Raw genomic sequence first — 19,844 nt, 5'->3', positions numbered from 1 at the left:
CATGGCTTCTCATGTTGACACGCAGGTCATTAATACAATAATGGGACAACCCAATGGCTCCTTCCGGTTGCCGCACTCATGACTCGCAGGTCATGAAACAATAATGTACAAGCAACATTCATGGGCTATACCAAATCACGGTCAATCCCTGCAAAAATAAGTCAGACGTTCTACCGCCGAAGATAAAACCTCGTGAAACTCTATTTTCCAAGCAGATTTTGGCCTAGCCAAGAGCGCTGAAATCTAGTGGAGGCATTTCTTATTGACATCCTTTGAGGGATCACCCTACTTAAAACATCTACCATGCAAAAGAAGGGTGCGTAAAAGGGATAAACTTTCACAGGCTGTTTATATATGTGTGATATGGTATAGCCCCTTTTCACAGCGCATGGTGACCTCCATCTCCATGTGCACGGTCTGCCCATGGTGAACTTCATATCCATGCATGGTTGTCCTCATGGTGATCTCCATCTCCACGCCATGGTGTCAACCGCCAAGTGTTACATACGCTACCATGCTATTACAAATTAATAGCTACTGAAAGTAAATTACATTACATGGCTTCTCATGTTGACACGTAGGTCATTAATACAACAATGGGACAACCCTATGGCTCCTACCGGTTGCCGCACTCATGACTCGCAGGTCATGAAACAATAATGTACAAGCAACATTCATGGGCTATACCAAATAACGGTCAATCCCTGCAAAAATGAGTCAGACATTCTACCGCCGAAGATAAAACCTCCTGAAACTCTATTTTCCAAGCAGATTTGGGCCTAGCCACGAGCGCAGAAATCTAGGGGAGGCATTTATTATTGACATCCTTTGAGGGATCACCCTACTTAAAACATCTACAATGCAAAACAAGGGTGCATAAAAGGGATAAACTTTCATAGGATGTTTATATATGTGTGATATGGTATAGCCCCTTTTCACAGCGCATGGTGATCTCCATCTCCACGTGCGCGGTCTGCCCATGGTGAACTTCATATCCATGCATGGTTGTACTCGTGGTGATCTCCATCTCCACGCCATGGTGTCAACCGCCAAGTGTTACATACGATACTATGCTATTACAAACTAATAGCTACTGAAAGTAAATTACATTACATGGCTTCTCATGTTGACACGCAGGTCATTAATAAAATAATGGGACAACCCTATGGCTCCTGCCGGTTGTCGCACTCATGACTTGCAGGTGATGAAACAATAATGTACAGGCAACATTCATCGGCTATACGAAATCACGGTCAATCCCTGTAAAAATGAGTCAGACATTCTACCGCTGAAGATAAAACCTCCTGAAACTCTATCTTCCAAGCGGATTTTGGCATAGCCACGAGCGCCGAAATCTAGGGGAGGCATTTATTATTGACATCCTTTGAGGGATCACCCTACTTAAAACATCTACCATGAAAAAGAAGGGTGCATAAATGGGATAAACTTTCACAGGCTGTTTATATATGTCTGATATGGTATAACCCCTTTTCACAGCGCATGGTGATCTCCATCTCCACGTGCGTGGTCTGCCCATGGTGAACTTCATATCCAGGCATGGTTGTCCTCATGGTGATCTCCATCTCCACGCCATGGTGTCAACCGCGAAGTGTTACATACGATACTATGCCATTACAAACTAATAGCTACTGAAAGTAAATTACATTACATGGCTTCTCATGTTGACATGCAGGTCATTAATACAATAATGGGACAACCCTTTGGCTGATGCCGGTTGCCGCACTCATGACTCGCAGGTCATGAAACAATAATGTACAAGCAACATTCATGGGCTATACCAAATCACGGTCAATCCCTGCAAAAATGAGTCAGACGTTCTACCGCCGAAGATAAAACCTCCTGAAACTGTATTTTCCAAGCGGATTTTGGCCTAGCCACGAGCACTGAAATCTAGGGGAGGCATTTATTATTGACATCCTTTGAGGGATCACCCTACTTAAAACATCTACCATGCAAAACAAGGGTGCATAAAAGGGATAAACTTTCATAGGCTGTTTATATATGTGTGATATGGTATAGCCCCTTTTCACAGCGCATGGTGATCTCCATCTCCATGTGCACGGTCTGCCCATGGTGAACTTCATATCCATGCATGGTTGTCCTCGTGGTGATCTCCATCTCCATGCCATGGTGTCAACCGCCAAGTGTTACATACGATACTATGCTATTACAAACTAATAGCTACTGAAAGTAAATTACATTACATGGCTTCTCATGTTGACACGCAGGTTATTAATACAATAATGGGACAACCCTATGGCTCCTACCGGTTGCCGCACTCATGACCCGCAGGTCATGAAACAATAATGTAGAAGCAACATTCATGGGCTATACCAAATAACGGTCAATCCCTGCAAAAATGAGTCAGACATTCTACCGCCGAAGATAAAACCTCCTGAAACTCTATTTTCCAAGCGGATTTGTGCCTAGCCACGAGCGCTGAAATCTAGGGGATGCATTTATTATTGACATCCATTGAGGGATCACCCTACTTAAGACCTCTGCCATGCAAAAGAAGGGTGGATAAAAGGGATAAACTTTCACAGGCTGTTTATATATGTGTGATATGGTATAGCCCCTTTTTCACAGCGCATGGTGATCTCCATCTCCACGTGCGCGGTCTACCCATGGTGAACTTCATATCCATGCATGGTTGTCCTCGTGGTGATCTCCATCTCCACGCCTTGGTGTCAACCGCCAAGTGTTACATACAATACTATGCTATTACAAACAAATAGCTACTGTAAGTAAATTACATTACATGGTTTCTCATGTTGACACGCAGGTCATTAATACAATAATGGGACAACCCTATGGCTACTGCCGGTTGCCGCACTCGTGACTCGCAGGTCATGAAACAATAATGTACAAGCAACATTCATGGGCTATGCCAAATAACGGTCAATCCCTGCAAAAATGAGTCGGACATTCTATCGCCGAAGATAAAACCTCCTGAAACACTATTTTCCAAGAGGATTTTAGCCTAGCCAGGAGCGCCGAAATCTCGGGGAGGAATTTATAATTGACAACCTTTGAGGGATCACCCTAGGTAAAAAATCTACCATGTAAAAGATGGGTGCATAAAAGGGATAAACTTCATAGGCAGTTTATATATGTGTGATATGGTATAGCCCATTTTCATAGCGCATGGTGATCTCCATCTCCACGTGCGCGGTCTGCCCACGGTGAACTTCATATCCATGCATGGTTGTCCTCGTGGTGATCTCCATCTCCACGCCATGGTGTCAACCGCCAATTGTTACATACCGTACTATGCTATTACAAACTAATAGCTACTGAATGTAAATTACATTACATGGCTTCTCATGTTGACACGCAGGTCATTAATACAATAATGGCACAACCCTATGGCTCCTGCCGGTTGCCGCACTCATGACTCGCAGGTCATGAAACAATAATGTACAAGCAACATTCATGGGCTATACCAAATCACGGTCAATCCCTGCAAAAATGAGTCAGACGTTCTACCGCCGAAGATAAAACCTCCTGAAACTCTATTTTCCAAGCGGATTTTGGCATAGCCACGAGTGCTGAAATCTAGGGGAGGCATTTGTTCTTGAGATCGTTTGAGGGATCACCCTACTTAAAATATCTACCATGCAAAAGAAGGGAGCATAAAAGGGATAAACTTTCATAGGCTGTTTATATATGTGTGATATGGTATAGCCCCTTTTCACAGTGCATGGTGATCTCCATCTCCATGTGCGCGGTCTGCCCATGGTGAACTTCATATCCATGCATGGTTGTCCTCGTGGTGATCTCCATCTCCACACCATGGTGTCAACCGCCAAGTGTTACATACGATACTATGCTATTACAAACTAATAGCTACTGAAAGTAAATTACATTACATGGCTTCTCATGTTGACACGCAGGTCATTAATACAATAATGGGACAACCCTATGGCTCCTGCCTATTGCCGCACTCATAACTCGCAGGTCATGAAACAATAATGAACAAGCAACATTCATGGGCTATACCAAATCACGGTCAATCCCTGTAAAAATTAGTCAGACGTTCTACCGCCGAAGATAAAACCTCCTGAAACTCTATTTTCCAAGCGGATTTTTGCCTAGCCACGAGCGCTGAAATCTAGGGGAGGCATTTATTATTGACATCCTTTGAGGGATCACCCTAATTAAAACATCTACCATGAAAAGAAGGGTGCATAAAAGGGATAAACTTTCTCAGGCTGTTTATATATGTGTGATATGGTATAGCCCCTTTTCACAGAGCATGGTGATCTCCATCTCCACGTGCGCGGTCTGCCCATGGTGAACTTCATATCCATGCATGGTTGTCCTCATGGTGATCTCCAACTCCATGCCATGGTGTCAACCGCGAAGTGTTACATACGATACTATGCTATTACAAACTAATAGGTACTGAATGTAAATTACATTACATGGCTTCTCATGTTGACACGCAGGTCATTAATACAATAATGGGACAACCCTATGGCTCCTGCCGGTTGCCACACTCATGACTCGCAGGTCATGAAACAATAATGTACAAGCAACATTCATGGGCTATACAAAATCAGGGCCAATCCCTGCAAAAATGAGTCAGACGTTCTACCGCCGAAGATAAAACCTCCTGAAACTCTATTTCCCAAGCGGATTTTGGCCTAGCCACGACCGCTGAAACCTAGGGGAGGCATTTATTATTGATATCCTTTGAGGGACACCCTACTTAAAACATCTACCATGCAAAAGAAGGGTGCATAAAAGGGATAAACTTTCACATGCTGTTTATATATGTGTGATATGGTATAGCCCCTTTTCACAGCGCATGGTGATCTCCATCTCCATGTGCGCGGTCTGCCCATGGTGAACTTCATATCCATGCATTGTTGTCCTCGTGGTGATCTCCATCTCCAAGCCATCGTGTCAACCGCCAAGTGTTACATACGATACTATGCTATTACAAACTAATAGCTACTGAATGTAAATTACATTACATGGCTTCTCATGTTGACACGCAGATCATTAATACAATAATGGGACAACCCTATGGCTCCTGCCGGTTGCCGCACTCATGACTCGCAGGTCATGAAACAATAATGTACAAGCAACATTCATGGGCTATACCAAATCACGGTCAATCCCTGCAAAAATGTGTCAGACGTTCTACCGGCGAGGATAAAACCTCCTGAAACTCTATTTTCCAACCGGATTTTTGCCTAGCCACGAGCGCTGAAATCTAGGGGAGGCATTTATTATTGACATCCTTTGAGGGATCACCCTACTTAAAACATCTAGCATGCAAAAGAAGGATGCATAAAAGGGATAAACTTTCACATGCTGTTTATATATGTGTGATATGGTATAGCCCCTTTTCACACCGCATGGTGATCTCCATCTCCACGTGCGCGGTCTGCCCATGGTGAACTTCATATCCATGCATGCTTGTCCTCGAGATGATCTCCATCTCCACGCAATGGTATCAACCGCCAAGTGTTACGTACGATACTATGCTATTACAAACTAATAGCTACTGAAAGTAAATTACATTACATGGCTTCTCATGTTGACACGCAGCTCATTAATACAATAATGGGACAACCCTATGGCTCCTGCCGATTGCCGCACTCATAACTCGCAGGTCATGAAACAATAATGTACAAGCAACATTCATGGGCTATACCAAATCACGGTCAATCCCTGCAAAAATGAGTAAGACGTTCTACCGCCGAAGATAAAACCTCCTGAAACTCTATTTTCCAAGCGGATTTTGGCCTAGCCAGTAGCGCCGAAATCTCGGGGAGGTATTTATAATTGACATCCTTTGAGGGATCACCCTACGTAAAACATCTACCATGCAAAAGATGGGTGCATTAAAGGGATAAACTTCACAGGCAGTTTATATATGTGTGATATGGTATAGCTCCTTTTCACAGCGCATGGTGATCTCCATCTCCACGTGCGCGGTCTGCCCATGGTGAACTTCATATCCATGCATGGTTGTCCTCGTGGTGATGTCCATCTCCACGCCATGGTGTCAACCGCCAAGTGTTACATACGATACTATGCTATTACAAACTAATAACTACTGAAAGTAAATTACATTACATGGCTTCTCATGTTGACACGCAGGTCATTAATACAATAATGGGACAACCCTATGGCTCCTGCCGGTTGCCGCACTCATGACTCGCAGGTCATGAAACAATAATGTACAAGCAACATTCATAGGCTATACCAAATCACGGTCAATCCCTGCAAAAATGAGTCAGACGTTCTACCGCCGAAGATAAAACCTGCTGCAGCTCTATTTTCCAAGCGGATTTTGGCCTAGCCAGTAGCGCAGAAATCTCGGGGAGGTATTTATAATTGACATCCTTTGAGGGATCACCCTACGTAAAACATCTACCATGCAAAAGAAGGGTGCATTAAAGGGATAAACTTCACAGGCAGTTTATATATGTGTGATATGGTATAGCTCCTTTTCACAGCGCATGGTGATCTCCATCTCCACGTGCGCGGTCTGCCCATGGTGAACTTCATATCCATGCATGGTTGTCCTCGTGGTGATGTCCATCTCCACGCCATGGTGTCAACCGCCAAGTGTTACATACGATACTATGCTATTACAAACTAATACCTACTGAAAGTAAATTACATTACATGGCTTCTCATGTTGACACGCAGGTCATTAATACAATAATGGGACAACCCAATGGCTCCTGCCGGTTGCCGCACTCATGACTCGCAGGTCATGAAACAATAATGTACAAGCAACATTCATGGGCTATACCAAATCACGGTCAATCCCTGCAAAAATGAGTCAGACGTTCTACCGCCAAAGATAAAACCTCCTGTAGCTCTATTTTCCAAGGGGATTTTGGCCTAGCCACGAGCGCTGAAATCTAGGGGAGGCATTTATTATTGACATCCTTTGAGGGATCACCCTACTTAAAACATCTACCATGCAAAATAAGGTTGGATAAAAGGGGTAAACTTTCACAGGCTGTTTATATATGTGTGATATGGTATAGCTCCTTTTCACAGCGTATGGTGATCTCCATCTCCACGTGCGCGGTCTACCCATGGTGAACTTCATATCCATGCATGGTTGTCCTCGTGGTGATCTCCATCTCCACTCCATGGTGTCAACCGCCAAGTGTTGTATACGATATTATGCTATTACAAACTAATAGCTACTGAAAGTAAATTACATTACATGGCTTCTCATGTTGACACGCAGGTCATTAATACAATAATGGGACAACCCTATGGCTCCTGCCGGTTGCCGCTCTCATGACTCGCAGGTCATGAAACAATAATGTACAAGCAACATTCATGGGCTATACCAAATCACGGTCAATCCCTGCAAAAATGAGTCAGACTTCTACCGCCGAAGATAAAACCTCCTGAAACTCTATTTTCCAAGCGGATTTTGCCCTAGCCAGTAGCGCCGAAATCTCGGGGAGGTATTTATAATTGACATCCTTTGAGGGATCACCCTACGTAAAACATCTACCATGCAAAAGATGGGTGCATTAAAGGTATAAACTTCACAGGCAGTTTATATATGTGTGATATGGTATAGCTCCTTTTCACAGCGCATGGTTATCTCCATCTCCACGTGCGCGGTCTGCCCATGGTGAACTTCATATCCATGCATGGTTGTCCTCGTGGTGATGTCCATCTCCACGCCATGGTGTCAACTTCCAAGTGTTACATACGATACTATGCTATTACAAACTAATAACTACTGAAAGTAAATTACATTACATGGCTTCTCATGTTGACACGCAGGTCATTAATACAATAATGGGACAACCCTATGGCTCCTGCCGGTTGCCGCACTCATGACTCGCAGGTCATGAAACAATAATGTACAAGCAACATTCATGGGCTATACCAAATCACGGTCAATGCCTGCAAAAATGAGTCAGACGTTCTACCGCCGAAGATAAAACCTCCTGCAGCTCTATTTTCCAAGCGGATTTTGGCCTAGCCAGTAGCGCAGAAATCTCGGGGAGGTATTTATAATTGACATCCTTTGAGGGATCACCCTACGTAAAACATCTACCATGCAAAAGATGGGTGCATTAAAGGGATAAACTTCACAGGCAGTTTATATATGTGTGATATGGTATAGCTCCTTTTCACAGCGCATGGTGATCTCCATCCCCACGTGCGCGGTCTGCCCATGGTGAACTTCATATCCATGCATGGTTGTCCTCGTGGTGATGTCCATCTCCACGCCATGGTGTCAACCGCCAAGTGTTACATACGATACTATGCTATTACAAACTAATACCTACTGAAAGTAAATTACATTACATGGCTTCTCATGTTGACACGCAGGTCATTAATACAATAATGGGACAACCCAATGGCTCCTGCCGGTTGCCGCACTCATGACTCGCAGGTCATGAAACAATAATGTACAAGCAACATTCATGGGCTATACCAAATCACGGTCAATCCCTGCAAAAATGAGTCAGACGTTCTACCGCCAAAGATAAAACCTCCTGCGGCTCTATTTTCCAAGCGGATTTTGGCCTAGCCACGAGCGCTGAAATCTAGGGGAGGCATTTATTATTGACATCCTTTGAGGGATCACCCTACTTAAAACATCTACCATGCAAAATAAGGGTGGATAAAAGGGGTAAACTTTCACAGGCTGTTTATATATGTGTGATATGGTATAGCTCCTTTTCACAGCGTATGGTGATCTCCATCTCCACGTGCGCGGTCTACCCATGGTGAACTTCATATCCATGCATGGTTGTCCTCGTGGTGATCTCCATCTCCACTCCATGGTGTCAACCGCCAAGTGTTACATACGATATTATGCTATTACAAACTAATAGCTACTGAAAGTAAATTACATTAATATGGCTTCTCATGTTGACACGCAGGTCATTAATACAATAATGGGACAACCCTATGGCTCCTGCCGGTTGCCGCTCTCATGACTCGCAGGTCATGAAACAATAATGTACAAGCAACATTCATGGGCTATACCAAATCACAGTCAATCCCTGCAAAAATGAGTCAGACATTCTACCGCCGAAGATAAAACCTCCTGTAACTCTATTTTCCAAGAGGATTTTAGCCTACCCAGGAGCGCCGAAATCTCGGGGAGGTATTTATATTTGAGATCCTTTGAGGGATCACCCTACGTAAAACATCTACCATGCAAAAGATGGGTGCATAAAAGGGATAAACTTCACAGGCAGTTTATATATGTGTGATATGGTATAGCCCCTTTTCACAACGCATGGTGATCTCCATCTCCACGTGCGCGGTCCGCCCATGGTGAACTTCATATCCATGCATGTTTGTCCTCGTGGTGATCTCCATCTCCACTCCATGGTGTCAACCGCCAAGTGTTACATACGATACTATGCTATTACAAACTAATAGCTACTGAAAGTAAATTACATTACATGGCTTCTCATGTTGACACGCAGGTCATTAATACAATAATGGGACAACCCAATGGCTCCTTCCGGTTGCCGCACTCATGACTCGCAGGTCATGAAACAATAATGTACAAGCAACAATCATGGGCTATACCAAATCATGGTCAATACCTGCAAAAATGAGTCAGACGTTCTACCGCCGAAGATAAATACTCCTGAAACTCTTTTTTCCAAGCGGATTTTGGCCTAGCCATGAGCGCTGAAATCTAGGGGAGGCATTTATTATTGACATCCTTTGAGGGATCACCCTACTTAAAACATCTACCATGCATGCAAAAGAAGGGTGCATAAAAGGGATAAACTTTCACAGGATGTTTATATATGTGTGATATGGTATAGCCCCTTTTCACAGCGCATGGTGATCTCCATCTCCACGTGCGCGGTCTGCCCATGGTGAACTTCATATCCGTGCATGGTTGTCCTCGTGGTGATCTCCATCTCCACGCCATGGTGTCAACCGCCAAGTGTTACATACGATACTATGCTATTTCAAACTAATAGCTACTGAAAGTAAATTACATTACATGGCTTCTCATGTTGACACGCAGGTCATTAATACAATAATGGGACAACCCTATGGCTCCTGCCGGTTGCCGCACTCATGATTCGCAGGTCATGAAACAATAATGTACAAGCAACATTCTTGGGCTATACCAAATCACGGTCAATCCCTGCAAAAATGAGTCAGACATTCTACCGCCAAATATAAAACCTCCTGAAACTCTATTTTCCAAGCGGATTTTGGCCTAGCCACGAGCGCTGAAATCTAGGGGAGGAATTTATTATTGACATCCTTTGAGGGATCACCCTACTTAAAACATCTACCATGCAAAAGAAGGTGGATAAAAGGGATAAACTTTCACAGGCTGTTTATATATGTGTGATATGGTATAGCCCCTTTCCACAGCGCATGGTGATCTCCATCTCCACGTGCGCGGTCTGCCCATGGTGAACTTCATATCCACGCATGGTTGTCCTCATGGTGATCTCCTTCTCCATGCCATGGTGTCAACCGCCAAGTGTTACATACGATACTATGCCATTACAAACTAATAGCTACTGAAAGTAAATTACATTACATGGCTTCTCATGTTGACACGCAGGTCATTAATACAATAATAGGAAAATCCTTTGGCTCCTGCCGGTTGCCGCACTCATGACTCGCAGGTCATTAAACAATAATGTACAAGAAACATTCATGGGCTATACCAAATCACGGTCAATCCCTGCAAAAATGAGTCAGACATTCTACCGTCGAAGATAAAACCTCCTGAAACTCTTTTTTCCAAGCGGATTTTGGCCTAGCCAAGAGCGCCGAAATCTCGGGGAGGTATTTATAATTGACATCCTTTGAGGGATCACCCTACGTAAAAAATCTACCATGCAAAAGATGGGTGCATAAAAGGGATAAACTTCACACGCAATTTATATATGTGTGATATGGTATAGCCCCTTTTCACAGCGCATGGTGATCTCCATCTCCACGTGCGCGGTCTGCCCATGGTGAACTTCATATCCATGCATGGTTGTCCTCGTGGTGATCTCCATCTCCACGCCATGGTGTCGACGGCCAAGTGTTACATAAAATACTATGCTATTACAAACTTATAGCTACTGAAGTTAAATTACATTACATGGCTTCTCATGTTGACACACAGGTCATTAATACAACTGGGACAACCATATGGATCCTGTCGGTTGCCACTCATGACTCGCAGGTCACGAAACAATACTGTACAAGCAACATTCATGTGCTATACCAAATCACGGTCAATCCTGCAAAAATTGAGTCAGACGTTCTACCGCCGAAGATAAAACCTCCTGAAACTCTATTTTCCAAGCGGATTTTGGCCTAGCCAGGAGCGCTGAAATCTCGGGGAGGCATTTATAATTGACATCCTTTGAGGGATCAACCTACTTAAAACATCTACCATGCAAAAGAAGGGTGCATAAAAGGGATAAACTTTCACAGGCTGTTTATATGTGTGATATGGTATAGCCCCTTTTCACATCGCATGGTGATCTCCATCTCCACGTGCGCGGTCTGCCCATGGTGAACTTCATATCCATGCATGGTTGTCCTCATGGTGATATCCGTCTCCACGCCATGGTGTCAACCGCCAAGTGTTACATAAGATACTATGCTATTACAAACTAATAGCTACTGAAAGTAAATTACATTACATGGCTTCTCATGTTGACACGCAGGTCATTAATTCAATAATGGGACAACCCTATGGCTCCTGCCGGTTGCCGCACTCATGACTCGCAGGTCATGAAACAATAATGTACAAGCAACATTGATGGGCTATACCAAATCACAGTCAATCCCTGCAAAAATGAGTCAGACATTCTACCGCCGAAGATAAAACCTCCTGAAACTCTGTTTTCCAAGCGGATTTTGGCCTAGCCAGGAGCGCCGAAATTTCGGGGTGGCATTTATAATAGACATCCTTTGAGGAATCACCCTACATAAAACATCTACCATGCAAAAGAAGGGTGCATAAAAGGGATAAACTTTCACAGGCTGTTTATATATGTGTGATATGGTATAGCCCCTTTTCACAACGCATGGTGATCTCCATCTCCACGTGCGCTGTCTGCCCATGGTGATCTTCATCTCCATGCATGGTTGTCCTCTTGGTGATCTCCATCTCCACACCATGGTGTCAACCACCAAGTGTTACATAAGATACTCATCTATTACAAACAAATAGCTGCTGAAATGAAATTACATTACATCGCATCTCATGTTGACACGCGGGTCATTAATACAATAATTGGACAACCATATAGCTCCTGACAGTTGCTGCACTCATGACTCACAGGTCATGAAACAATAATGTACAAGCAACATTCATGGGCTATACCAAATCATAGTCATTCCCTGCAAAAATGAGTCACACGTTCTACCGCCGAAGAAAAAACCTCCTGAAGCAATATTTCCCTAGCGGATTTTGGCTTAGCCAGGAGCGCCAAAATCTTGGGGAGTAATTATAATTGAAATCCTTTGAGGGATCACCCTACATAAAACATATATCATGCAAAGGAAGGGTGCATAAAAGGGATAAACTTTCACAGGCAGTTTATATATGTGTGATATGGTATAGCCCCTTTTCGCAGCGCATGGTGATCTCCATCTCCACGTGCGCGGTCTGCCCATGGTGATCTTTATCTCCTTGCATGGTTGTACTCATGGTGATCTCCATCTCCACGCCATGGTGTCAACCGCAAAGTGTTATATAAGACACTATGCTATGACAAACAAATAGCTACCGAAAGTAAATTACATTACACGGCTTCTCATGTTGACACGCAGGTCATTAATACAATAATGGGACAACCATATTGCTCCTGCCGGTTGCCACACTCATGACTCGTTGGTCATGAAACAATAATTTACACGCAACAATCATGGGCTATACCAAATCACAGTGATTCCCTCCAAAAATTAGTCACAGGTTCTATCGCCGAAGATAAAACCTCCTCAAACTGTATTTTCCAAGCGGATTTTGGCCTTGCCAGGAGCGCCGAAATCTCGGGTAGGCATTTATAATTGACATCCTTTGAGGGATCACCCTACGTAAAACATCTACTATGCAAAAGAAGGGTGCATAAAAGGGATAAACATTCAAAGGCAGTTTATATATGTGTGATATGGTATAGCCCCTTTTCAGAGCGCATGGTGATCTCCATCTCCACGTGCGCGGTCTGCCCATGGTGATCTTCATCTCCATGCATGGTTGTCCTCATGGTGATCTCCATCTCCACGCCATGGTGTCAAATGCCAAGTGTTACATAAGATACTATGCTTTTACAAATTAATAGCTACTGAAAGTAAATTACATTACATGGCTTCTCATTTTGACACGCAGGTCATTAATACAATAATGGGACAACAATATGGCTCCTGCCGGTTGCTGCACTCATGACTCGCAGGTCATGAAACAATAATGTACAAGCAGCATTCATGGGCTATGCCAAATCACAGTCATTCCCTGCAAAAATGAGTCAGACGTTCTACCGCCGAAGAAAAAACCTCCTGAAACTCTATTTTCCAAGCGTATTTTGGCTTAGCTAGGAGCGCCGAAATCTCGGGGAGACATTTATAATTTACATCCTTTGAGGGTTCACCCTACTTAAACGTCTACCATGCAAAAGAAGGGTGCATGAAAGAGATAAACTTTCATAGGCAGTTTATATAATTGTGATATAGTATAGCCACTTTTCACAGCGCATGGTGATCTCCATCTCCACGTGCGCGGTCTGCCCATGGTGATCTTCATCTACATGCATGGTTGTCCTCGTGGTGACCTCCATCTCCATGCCATGGTGTCAACCGCCAAGTGTTACAAAACATACTATGCTATTACAATCTAATAGCTACTGAATGTAAATTACATTACCTGGCTTCTCATGTTGACACGCGGGTCATTAATACAATAATGGGACAACCATATAGCTCCGGCCGGTTGCCGCACTCATGACTCGCAGGTCATGAAACAATAATGTACAAGAAACATTCATGGGCTATACCAAATCACAGTCAATCCCTGCAAAAATGAGTCAGACGTTCTACCGCCGAAGATAAAACCTCCTGCAACTCTATTTTCCAAGCGAATTTTGGCCTAGCCAGGAGCGCTGAAATCTCGGGGAGGAATTTATAATATACATCTTTTGAGGGTCACCCTACTTAAAACATCTACCATGCAAAAGAAGGGCGGATAAAAGGGATAAACTTTCCCAGGCTGTTTATATATGTGTGATATGGTATAGCCACTTTTCAAAGCGCATGGTGATCTCCATCTCCACGTGCGCGGTCTGCCCATGGTGATCTTCATCTGCATGCATGGTTGTCCTCGTGGTGATCTCCGTCTCCACGCCATGGTGTCAACCGCCAAGTGTTACAAAACATACTATGCTATTACAAACTACTAGCTACTGAATGTAAATTACATTACATGGCTTCTCATGTTGACACGCAGGTCATTAATATAATAATGGGACAACCATATGGCTCCTGCCGGTTGCCGCACTCATGAATCGCAGGTCATGAAACAATAATGTACAAGGAACATTCATGGGCTATACCAAATCAGAGTTAATCCGTGTAAAAATGAGTCAGACGTCCTATAGCCGAAGATAAAACCTCCTGAAACTCTATTTTCCAAGCGGATTTTGGCCTAGCCAGGAGCACCAAAATCTCGGGGAGGCATTTATAATTGACAACCATTAAGGGATCACCCTACTTAGAACATCTACCATGCAAAGAAGGGTGCATAAAAGGGATAAACTTTCACAGGCTGTTTATATATCTGTGATATGGTATAGCCCCTTTTCACAGTGCATGGTGATCTCCAGCTCCACGTGCGTGGTCTACCCATCATGATCTTCATCTCCATGCATGGTTGTCCGCGTGGTGATCTCCATCTCCACGCCATGGTGTCAACCGCCAAGTGTTACATAAGATACTATGCTATTATAAACTAATAGCCACTGAAAATATATTACATTACATGGCTTCTCATGTTGACACGCAAGTCACTTATACAATAATGGGACAACCATATGGCTCTTGCTGGTTGCCGCACTCATGACTCACAGGTAATGAAACAATATTGTACAAGCAACATTCATGGGCTATACCAAATCATAGTCATTCCCTGCAAAAATGAGTCAGACGTTCTACCGCTGAAGATAAAACCTCCTCAAACTCTATTTTCCAAGCGGATTTTGGCCTAGCCAGGAGCGCGAAATCTCGGGGAGGCATTTATAATTGACATCCTTTGAGGTATGACCCTACTTTAACATCTACCATGCAAAAGAAGGGTGCATAAAAGGGATAAACTTTCCCAGGCAGTTTATATATGTGTGATATGGTATAGCCACTTTTCACAGCGCATGGTGATCTCCATCTCCACGTGCGCGGTCTGCCCATGCTAATCTTCATCTCCATGCATGGTTGTCCTCATGGTGATCTCCATCTCCACGCCATGGTGTCAACCTCCAAGTGTTACATAAGGTACTATGCTATTACAATCTAATAGCTACTGAAAGTAAATTACATTACATGGCTTCTGATGTTGACACGCAAGTGATTAATACAATAATGGGACAACCATATGCCTCCTGCCGGTTGCCGCACTCATGACTCGCAGGTCATGAAACAATAATGTACAAGAGACATTGATGGGCTATACCAAATCACAGTCAGTCCCTGCAAAAATGAGTCAGACGTTCTACCGCCAAAGATAAAACCTCCTCAAACTCTATTTTCCAAGCGGATTTTGGCCTAGCCAGGAGCGCTGAAATCTCGGGGAGGAATTTATAATATACATCTTTTGAGGGTCACCCTACTTAAAACATCTACCATGCAAAAGAAGGGCGCATAAAATGGATAAACTTTCCCAGGCTGTTTATATATGTGTGATATGGTATAGCCCCTTTTCACAATGCACGGTGATCTCCATCTCCATGTGCACGGTCTGCCCATGGTGATCTTCATCTCCATGCATGGTTGTCCTCGTGGTGATCTCCATCTCCACGCCTTTGTGTCAACCCGCAAGTTTTACATAAGATACTATGCTATTACAAACTAATAGCTACTGAAGAAAATTACATTACATGGCTTCTCTTGTTGACACGCAGGTCATTAATACAATAATGGGACAACCATATGGCTCCTGCCGGTTGCTGCACTCATGACTCGCAGGGCATGAAACAATAATGTACAAGCAACATTCATGGGCTATACCAAATCGTAGTCATTCCCTGCAAAAATGAGTCTGACGTTCTACCGCTGAAGATAAATCTCCTGAAACACTATTTTCCAAGCGGATTTTGGCCTAGCCAGGAGCGCCGAAATCTCGGGAAGGCATTTATAATTGACATCCTTTGAGGGATCACCCTACTTAAAACATCTACCATGCAAAAGAACGGTGCATAAAAGGGATAAACTTTCACAGGCAATTTATATATGTGTGATATGGTATAGCCCCTTTTCACTGTGCATGGTGATCTCCATCTCAACGTGCGCGGTATGCCCATGGCAATCTTCATCTCCATGCATGGTTGTCCTGGTGGTGATCTCCATCTCCACTCCATGGTGTCAACCGCCATGTGTTACATAAGATACTATGCTACTACAAACTAATAGCTACTAAAAATAAATTACATTACACGGCTTCTCATGTTGACACGCGGGTCATTAATACAATAATGGGACAACCATAGTGCTCCTGCCGGTTGCCGCACTCATGACTCCTGCCGGTTGCCGCACTCATGACTCGCAGGTCATGAAACAATAATGTACAAGGAACATTCATGGGCTATACCAAATCATAGTGAATCCCAGTAAAAATGAGTTAGACGTTCTACCGCCGAAGATAAAACCTCCTGAAACTCTATTTTCCATGCGGATTTTGGCCTAGCCAGGAGCGCTGAAATCTCGGGGAGGAATTTATAATATACATCTTTTGAGGGTCACCCTACTTACAACATCTACCATGCAAAAGAAGGGCGCATAAAAGGGATAAACTTTCCCAGGCTGTTTATATATGTGTGATATGGTATAGCCCCTTTTCACAGCGCATGGTGATCTCCATCTCCACATGCGCGGTCTGCCCAACGTGATCTTCATATCCATGCATGGTTGTCCTCGTGGTGATCTCCATCTCCATGCCATCGTGTCAACCGCCAAGTGTTACATAAGATACTATGCTATTACAAACTAATAGCTACTGAAAATAAATTACATTACATGGCTGCTCATGTTGACACACAGGTCATTAATGCAATAATGGGATAACCATATGGCTCATGTCGGTTTCCACACTCATGATTCGCAGGTCATGAAGCAATAATGTACAAGCAACAATCATGGGCTATACCAAATCACGGTCAATACCTGCAAAAATGAGTCAGACGTTCTACCGCCGAAGAAAAAACCTCCTGAAACTCTATTTTCCAAGCAGATTTTGGCCTAGCCACGAGCGCTGAAATCTAGGGGAGGCATTTATTATTGACATCCTTTGAGGGATCACCCTACTTAAAACATCTACCATGCAAAAGAAGGGTGCATAAAAGGGATAAACTTTCACGGGCTGTTTATATATGTGTGATATGGTATAGCCCCTTTTCACAGCGCATGGTGATCTCCATCTCCACATGCGCGGTCTGCCCATGGTGATCTTCATCTCCATGCATGGTTATTCTTGTTGTGATCTCCATCTCCACGCCATGGTGTCAACAGCCAAGTGTTACATATGATACTATGCTATTACAAACTAATAGCTACTAAAAATAAATTACATTACATGGCTTCTCATGTTGACACGTAGGTCATTAATACAATAATGGGACAACCATATGGCTCATGCCAGTATCCACACTCATGACTCGCAGGTAATGAAACAATAATGTACAAGCAACATTCATGGGCTTTACCAAATCACAGTCATTCCCTGCAAAAATGAGTAAGACGTTCTACCACCGAAGATAAAACCTCCTGAAACTCAATTTTCCAAGCGAATTTTGGCCTAGCCAGGAGTGCCGAAATCTCGGGGAGGCATTTATAATTGACATCCTTTGAGGGATCACCCTACTTAAAACATCTACCATGCAAAGGAAGGGTGCATATAAGGGATAAACTTTCACAGGTAGTTCATATATGTGCGATATGGTATAGCCCCTTTTTGCAGCGCATTGTGATCTCCATGTCCACGTGCGTGGTCTCCCCATGGTGATCTTCACCTCCATGCATGGTTGTCCAAGTGGTGATCTCCATCTCCACGCCATGGTGTCAACCGCCAAGTGTTACATAAGATACTATTCTATTACAAACTAATAGCTACCGAAAGTAAATTACATTACACGGCTTCTCATGTTGACACGCAGGTCTTAAAACAATAATTGGACAACCATGTGTCTCCTTCCGGTAGCCGCACTCATGACTCGCAGGTCATGAAACAATAATGTATAAGCAACATTCATGGGCTATACCAAATCACAGTCATTCCCTGCAAAAATGAGTCAGACGTTCTACCGCCGAAGATAAAACCTCCTGAAACTCTATTTTCCAAGCGGATTTTCGCCTAGCCAAGAGCGTCGAAATCTCGGGGAGGCATTTATAATTGACATCCTTTGAGGGATCACCCTACTTAAAACATCTAACATGCAAAATAAGGGTGCATAAAAGGGATAAACTTTCACAGGCAATTTATATATGTGTGATATGGTATAGCCCCTTTTCACAGCGCATGGTGATCTCCATCTCCACGTGCGCGGTCTGCCCATGGTGATCTTCTTATCCATTTATGGTTGTCCTCGTCGTGATCTCCATCTCCACGCCATGGTGTCAACCGCCATGTGTTACATACGATACTATGCTATTACAAACTAATAGCTACTGAAAATAAATTGCGTTACATGGCTTCTCATGTTGACACGCAGGTCATTAATACAATAATGGAACAACCATATGGCTCCTAACGGTTGCCGCACACATGACTCACAGGTCATGAAACAATAATGTACGAGCAACATTCATGGGCTATACCAAATCAAACTCATTCCTGCAAAAATGAGTCAGACGTTCTACCGCCGAAGATAAAACCTCCTGAAACTCTATTTTCCAAGCGGATTTTGGCCTAGCCAGGAGCGCCGTAATCTCGGGGAGGCATTTATAATTGACATCCTTTGAGGTATCACCCTACTTAAAACAGCTAATATGCAAAATAAGGGTGCATAAAACGGATAAACATTCACAGGTAATTTATATATGTGTGATATGGTATAGCCCCTTTACACAGCGCATGATGATCTCCATCTCCACGTACGCGGTCTGCCCATGGTGTTCTTCATCTCCATGCATGGTTGTCCTCGTGGTGATCGCCATCTCCACGCCATGGTGTCAACTGCCAAGTGTTACATAAGATACTATGCTATTACAAACTAATAGCTACTGAAAATAAATTAAATTACATGGCTTCTCATGTTGACATGCACGTCATTAATACAATAATGTGACGACCATATGGCTCGTGCCGGTTTCCGCAGTCATCACTCGCAGGTAATGAAACAATAATGTACAAGCAACATTCATGGGCTTTACCAAATCACAGTCAATCCTTGCAAAAATGAGTGTGACGTTCTACCGCCGAAGATAAAACCTCCTGAAACTCTATTTTCCAAGCGGATTTTGGCGTAGCCAGGAGCGTCGAAATCTCGGGGAGGCATTTATAATTGACATCCTTTGAGGGATCACCCAACTTAAAACATCTAACATGCAAAATAAGGGTGCATAAAAGGGATCAACTTTCACAGGCAGTTTATATATGTGTGATATGGTATAGCCCCTTTTCA

The sequence above is a fragment of the Triticum aestivum genome, chromosome 3D, assembly GCF_018294505.1.
Source record: "Triticum aestivum cultivar Chinese Spring chromosome 3D, IWGSC CS RefSeq v2.1, whole genome shotgun sequence".
Taxonomy (NCBI): Eukaryota; Viridiplantae; Streptophyta; class Magnoliopsida; order Poales; family Poaceae; genus Triticum; species Triticum aestivum.
This window is presented reverse-complemented; position numbering follows the sequence as displayed.